General features: G+C 40.2%; 1 pseudogene; it reads left to right on the forward strand.

Moving 5' to 3' along the window:
- Window positions 1-917: 917 nt before the first annotated feature.
- LOC124503909 (dynein light chain 1, cytoplasmic-like) lies at window positions 918-1186 on the forward strand (annotated as a pseudogene).
- Window positions 1187-7661: the final 6475 nt, after the last annotated feature.

The following is a 7661-nucleotide window of genomic DNA, read 5'->3' on the forward strand; positions in this document are numbered from 1 at the left end:
TTCCTGATATATGACCTATGTCTCCGGCTCTACTTGCCCAAACACACTTCTTGTAGAACTTCCTAGGAGATGTCAGAGTTACAGAGAAACACAAATGCCTCAGTAGTTAATGAGTTAAGGGAAGAAAGGGAATGCAAAAGATAACTGTCTCTACCAGGCCAGGAAACAGCCTAACCATATCAGGGACAAGAAATCAGTGGGACAAACTCTCAGTGCTGTTTCCAAAGTAAGCAAGGCCCTGCATTCTTCACCTGAGATAAGAGGCCCAAGACCCCAACCAGTTTATACCCGTTCTTGAAGCATGCCCATAGCTCCTTCCCCTCACCTAAGAGTTACTTCTATCAAAAGTCTCTGCTCAAGGAAGAGCACAAACCTCATTAACATAACATCCAGTACACGTATAAGTATGTTTCCTAAATACACATGCATAACCTTATACCCATCTCTACATGCAATGACAAAGTTCCCCTTTCTGAATACTCATCCTAACCCTAACTAAAAGAAACCCACTGACCTCTACTTGGGGAGTCACGGCTTTAGAAGTTATTCCCCATGATCTCCTACTTGCTGTAAATGAAGCTTTCTTTGTGTGATGCCTCTACCTGGTATAATCTTTATCTGTAAGTCACCAAGCAGCGAACTCAGGTTAGTTCAGTTACAATATGACAGTGAAGTTGGCCATGTGGTATATGATCCACACTCTTCAAGCAGAGACTAAAGAACATTTATTAAGCACGACAAAGAGAGAAAGATTCCCACACAAGGTAACAAGGCCGGCATAGGTTGTTTGGGATCCTTACCTCTTAGTATATGTAGCACGGCTTTGGTAGCAACAGTAGCTCCCACTGGGTCTGAGTGTCACTGGCCCCTCCTCCAGGAGACAATTGCAGTTGGCCACCCCCTGCTTTCCGGTAACCATGTGCCGCCAGAAGGCCGTGATCAAAATCGCCGATAAGTCAAAGGACATGCAACAGGACTCGGTGGAGTATGCCACTCAAGTGTTGGAGAAATAGAACATGGAGGAGGACAATGCAGCCCAAATTAAGAGGGAGCTTGACAAGAAGTACAACCGCATGGGGCACTACATCCTGGGGAGGAACTTGGGTAGTACTGTGACACGTGAAACCAAATACTTCATCTGTTCTACCTGGGCCAAGCATCCATTCTTCTGTGCAAATCCAGTTAAAAGCAGGGCACCTGGGTGGCTCAGTCAGTTAAGTGTCTGACTCTTGATTTTGTTTCAGGTCATGATCTCGCATGATTGTGAGTTCGAGCCCCACAACAGGCTCCGTGTTGACATTGTGGAGCCAGCTTCGATTTCTCTCTCTCTCTCTCTCTCTCTCTCTGCCTCTCTCTCTCTGCCCCTCCCCTGCTCTCTCTCTCTTTCTCTCTCTCTCTCAAAATAAATAAGTAAACTTTACCAAAAAATCTAGTTAAAAGCATGGACTGTGTCACACACCCAGTGACCCATCCAAAAACAAGGACTACAGGCTGAATTCCAGATACCAGAGACTGAAATCTTCAGCCTTGCCTTAGGGATCACCTTGATCACCTTGATCAGCCTTGCCTTAGGGATCACCATGTTTTTTTCTCCTCAAAATCCATTCCTTTCAAATAAATAAATAAATAAATCTGTTGGAAAAGTGAGGGAAAAAAAAAAACAAAAGAAGTAGTCTAAGCCCAAGGCCCATTTGTTTTTTTTTTTTTTTAATTTTTTTTTTTTTCAACGTTTATTTATTTTTGGGACAGAGAGAGACAGAGCATGAACGGGGGAGGGGCAGAGAGAGAGGGAGACACAGAATCGGAAACAGGCTCCAGGCTCTGAGCCATCAGCCCAGAGCCCGACGCGGGGCTCGAACTCACAGACCGCGAGATCGTGACCTGGCTGAAGTCGGACGCTCAACCGACTGCGCCACCCAGGCGCCCCGCCAAGGCCCATTTGTATGTGACCAAGTGGGTGACAAAAGACAGCATGCATGAGACTGCTTTCCCCAACACAGGTCTTTGCAAACCCTGGCACCCTATTTACCTGCGGAGCAGATGCACACACATGTAACATACACCCCACTTTTACAAAGACATTTCTCTGGGGAAAAACATTCAAGTGCCTTCAACGTACATATATTTTAAAACACTTTGAAGTGGTTTCACAAGAGAACAACACCTTGTTTATGAAAGCACAATATATTTTATACTAATACCTTGGGGGGGAGAAGGTATAAAATATCCAAAAGAATTTATTGGCATCAGCAAATACTGTACTAGTACATGGCTGGGTTGTACCAGCAAAATATTTAAATTGAAATTTTTAGGGGAATGACCCAAGTGGCCTTGATCAGCCATGTGGGCCTGAAGTTGGTTAGTTTTATTGAAAGTACAGATGGGAGGTGAAAATCCTATCTCTTTCTGTGGTGTGTTTGTAGGATAGGAATAACTCTGGACTCCGTTAGGAGGCAGGTGGGGTAGGGAAACAGTTCTTAGGCACTGACAAATGTAATACACCAAATGGCATGAGGACCCTGTTCCCCTTGCCTTGTCCAGACAGAGCCCAGGGAGTGCAATGGAAGCTTGGATAAAACATCCCCGAAAGGCAAGCTACCAAATCCCAGGACTGCCTTCTATGTTGCTTTCGTCTTCATCTACCTCTCACTTACCTGTATCAGTGGAAAGAAATGGGAGGTGAGTAGTGCTGCGGATCAAATGTTTTCTGGCTTCCTTTCATGAACCCAGCAGGACCCAGACTGCAGCTCTGGTATGAAGTGGCAGCAGTCGGGCAGGTTCCTTAGTGTTGACAGTTCACAACTAGAAGATAACCTTCCTGAGGACCCATGGTGAGAGAGCAGTGGAGGCAGAACTAGAATCTGGGCCCCTCTAACTCTGAAGTCTGAGCTTGCTCTGTGGGCAGGAGAGAGCAAACCCATGGACGTCTTCTACCTCCCTCCCCTCACCTTGGGTTCCCAAGATTTCCAACACCCCATCCTCTACACAAAACTTTTAATGACTGAGGCTCCAGAAAACTCAAGTGCTGCATGTGCTGCTTTCCAAAATGGCTATGAACTTGAGAAACAAATGGCACACTTGAGTCCCCGAACATAATTCTGTATTCACCTCTCCAATTCACAGTGCAGGTGCTTCCTCCACCACCCTCACACTTTAGCTCTTATATCCTGCTGCCTTGGGTGTCTGTCTTATTTCTTTAACATATTCAAAACTCCTGATGAACAGTTACTACTTTCCAGGTCCTTGGAAGGGCCTACTGTGTACTTTGTCAGCAGGACCAGGTGCCTTATATATAGCTTATATTCAATACATTTGGATTAAATACAAGTGTTTAATACAAGTTGTACTTTTCCCTAATTGTTGTAGCTCATATGCTTTCCACCCCCAAATAAAGATAAACTTTGAACAAACTCAGCATTCTGTTAATTGACAAGGTACTTTTGCCTCCTAGCCTATCCAATACCATGTATTTATTTTAATTCTTTAATTTTACTTAAATCCAAGTTAGTTAACATATAGTATAATAATGATGTCAGGATCCAGTACCATATTTACTAAAAACCCATGTGTAGCTGGGTAATGCACCTAAATTCTAATATGTTAATAGCCTCATTTGATCTGCCCTGAGGCTACACAAGCTCACAATGCGCCTTCTGAATCACTCAAGATTAAAGCATATTCAGTATTGTGTAATTCATTGTCTAACTAATAAAACAAACAAAAACACCCCAAATGGTTAATTTGAGCTTTTTCAGTTAGGTATATCGGGTATACCTAGGGTATATTGAAGCATTAAATTACAAAACTAAATATAAAAAAATGAGTATGACTGGGGCGCCTGGGCGGCTCGGTCAGTTGGGCATCTGACTTCAGCTCAGGTCATGATCTCACGATCCGTGAGTTCAAGCCCCACGTCAGGCTCTGTGCTGTCAGTTCAGAGCCTGGATCCTGCTTTGGATTCTGTGTCTCCCTCCCTCTCTGCCCCACTCACACTCTGTCTCTCTCTATCAAAAAATGAATAAACATTAAAAAAAATTTTAATTAAAAAATTATTTAAAAAATTAAGTATGACTTTAGAATTAAGCATATTCTAGTAAATGTCACCAAAATAAGTGTACCTCATACAATATTTGCTAACCCAATGTTGGAGTAAACCAAATACATTCTCTCCCAACTACACCCAATAATAATTTATGGTACTGCACAATTATTTTTAAATACCATGGAAGTGACACACAGTAAATATTTACTGAACAATCTTCACAGCTATCCTATAATGTCCTATGAATCATATTATCTGAATTATAAATTATGTTTCAAGTGTGCCTCTCTTCTATCTTTCCTGACTATCTTCTGGAGAACAAGAAACTTGGCCTCTTAATTCTTAATATCTCTCTCAATCACTTCTGCCCTCATTACCTTTAATATGGCTTTGAATTCAGTGTCCTCTTTCCAGGCAAGTGGAGGCCCAAAGGACTGAGGTTTGAGCCAGGTGAGAGAATCCAGGAGCCTGGACAGAGGAAGATCTATCACTTACCCATAGGCTGGATGGAAGTCAGCATCTTGGGAAGAAGCCAAACCAAAACCCAGTCAGACCATTCATCTGTCTCATCATCCAAGAGGCTAAGGGTGGAGATCAAGCATCCAAGTGCAAGCCAACAGAACCAAATGAGATCCAAGACGTCATTGGCCTCATTGGCCAGAGCGGGGAAAAACACATCTGGGAAAACCTCTTGTTTATGTGTCTTTCTTTGTACAGGGTATCAGTAGTTTTAGCTATAGAGGGAACTAAGAAAGTCACAAACCTGACAACTGTACTTTTTTCTCAATAAATGCAAGGAAAAGAGAGGAAAAAAGAGGTTAGGCAAAACTTGAGACACATTTTTTTTTGATTCCACATGTTTAGTGAGAAAGAATAATAAATGAATCATACACTTTTGCATAGTTTTGTTGGTGAAAAAATAACCACTATCATAATTGCTTTGCTAGGTTTTCCTGAACTAAGTGGTAAGTGGAATGTCAGACACTGTTCACATATGAGCCTATTGATGTACATCCTGGGTAGATTCCAGTATGAAAAAATGAATAAAGTGGTACAGCCTTGTAGGTGATTCCTTTTAAGGGAATGTCCTTTGCCTGGTGAGAAGGGGAGTCAGAAACCAGCAATGCAGTACAAGCTATTTAAATTATGGCCTTCTAATAAGGACTCCCAAGTTTGTGAGCTTAGAATAGATTTTTGATGCAGACACTGCCACAGTGGCAACCCTTTACCATATACTGCACTGGAAGCTTCAAGAGAGCTCAAAGTTAGTTCATATACAACAGCTGGGACTCAGGACTCCCAGCACTTGGTATAGCAACATTATTCTCCCTAGTAAACAGGAATTTTCTCAGCTTCCAAATCATTTCCTGTAAACCAGAGGGAAAAAAGTTATTGAGAAGGGAGACGTTCCTGCCATTTCTTTGGTACAAGGTGTAGTGATTTTGGCTTATTGCTTAAGTCATTAATTTCCCATCATTTTCCAATGAGACTTTCATTTCATTAAAGGTAACAGTTGACAATCTATTACTGTCCCTTTTGCCCTGAATTATTATTGCTATATTTTCCCATAGAGTATAAAAATAAAATATAGACACTACTATAGATCATCAACTCAAAGCTAGCTGCTCAAGAATTTTATTATCCAGGGACACCTGGGTGGCTCAGTCAGTTGAGTGTCTGACTTCAGCTCAGGTCATGATCTCATGGTTCTTGAGTTTGAGCCCCACATCGGGCTCTGTGCTGACAACTCAGAGCCTGGAGCCTGCTTCAGATTCTGTGTCTCACTCTCTCTCTCTGCCTCTCTCCCGCTCACACTGTCTTTCTCACTCTCAAAAATCAATAAATGTTAAAAAAAATTTTTTTAAGAATTTTACTATCTAATGGAATACTCTGTAGGGAGCTTTATTTCCCTTCTTGGGCATTCTAATATGCTCCAGTGTCCAGAAGAGGGAAATTAACAGATTACTCCAAAGTTCATCTACATTACTGTTGTTTGAAATAAACAGAATGCTGGAGCAACTGGAACTCTTAAAGCCCCTCCAGGTCAGAGGGGAGAAAACTTGGCTAGATAAAGCAGTCAACTGAAGACCTTATGCTAGCAAAGCATAAATCAATTTTTTAGGGTATTGAGTACAGGAAGGTAGAAATTGCTTACTATTTGATCTTGGGCAAGCCATTTACATTCTCTAAACCTATTTTCCCATCTTTAAAATAGTAAGAATAATAATACCTACCCCAAAGCACTTACCCTAATATCTGGTAGTTTAAGACTTAATAAATACTACTTGCTATTATTGTTTTGTCATTATTTCCTATGGGACATCAGCATTATATGAGATTAAAAAGATAAGGGCAGATCTTACTGAATCTTGAATAGCATGCTAAGGAGTCTGATTTCAGAAAGCAAGCAAGGAATCAGAAAAGATTTTAATAACAGGAGTGACATGATCATATCTGAGTTTGAAGAAGAAAACAGAATCAAACCCTAATAGACACAAGATGAATATAAATATAGATAGGAGCATACACTAAAATTTTTAATTTTTCATGTTGTTCATTTCTCAGAATGGCCAAAGTTATTAGCATTGAGTGTAATCAATTCTATACCTTAAATACTATAAAATATCTATATTGCCTATATTGCCAACTTATTTTTTCTGCCAATGGCTATTTAATGCCAGTGGCCCAAATAGGCAGAGGCTTTACCAGTAATCTCCTGTAACAGGCATTAGCACAATATTACTGATTCTTAATAGTCAAGTGGCTCTCAGCCTTACTATATTTGCATGTCATTTCAGCTGGGCAAGTTATCTTAAGACACCTAGATGTATCGTTGGAAAGAAATCACAGATTTGAAATAAAATTTTTAAATGTTAATTTAAAATAGGATATAAACTATTTTTCAAAAGAGAAATCTTTGACAGTTTTTAACCTACCACTTTATAGAGATTCCTAAAAAGATAATACCCAGTGTCAGAAAGCACACAGAATGGGAGTGCAAACTGGTGCAGCCACTCTGGAAAACAGAATGGAGGTTTCTCAAAAAATTAAAAATAGAACTACCCTACAACCCAGCAATTGCACTGCTAGGTATTTATCCAATGGATACAGGTATGCTGTTTCAAAGGGGCACATGCACCCCAATGTTTATAGCAACCCTATCAACAATAGCCAAAGTATGGAAAGAGCCCAAATGTCCATCGATGGACATGGATGAATGGATAAAGAAGATGTGGCATATATATATATATATATATATATATATATATATATACACACATATATATGATGTATATATATATGGTGTATATATATATATGGTGTATATATATGTATATATACACACACACATATAATGGAGTATTACTCGGCAATCAAAAAGAATGAAATCTTGCCATTTGCAACTACGTGGATGGAACTAGAGGGTATTATGCTAAACGAAATTAGTCAGAAAAAGACAAATATCGTATGACTTCGCTCATATGAGGACTTTAAGATACAAAACGGAAAGCACACAGAAAAATAAGCACATCCATATCCTTTGGTAAGTGTATAAACTTGACTCCACCTTTGTGGAAGGTAATTTACTAACACGTATAAAGTTTTACATGTATAACTT

The sequence above is a fragment of the Lynx rufus genome, unplaced genomic scaffold (genome assembly GCF_022079265.1).
Source record: "Lynx rufus isolate CCGP_SWC_20201006 ecotype Redwood Valley unplaced genomic scaffold, mLynRuf1.p SCAF_8, whole genome shotgun sequence".
NCBI classification, from domain to species: Eukaryota; Metazoa; Chordata; class Mammalia; order Carnivora; family Felidae; genus Lynx; species Lynx rufus.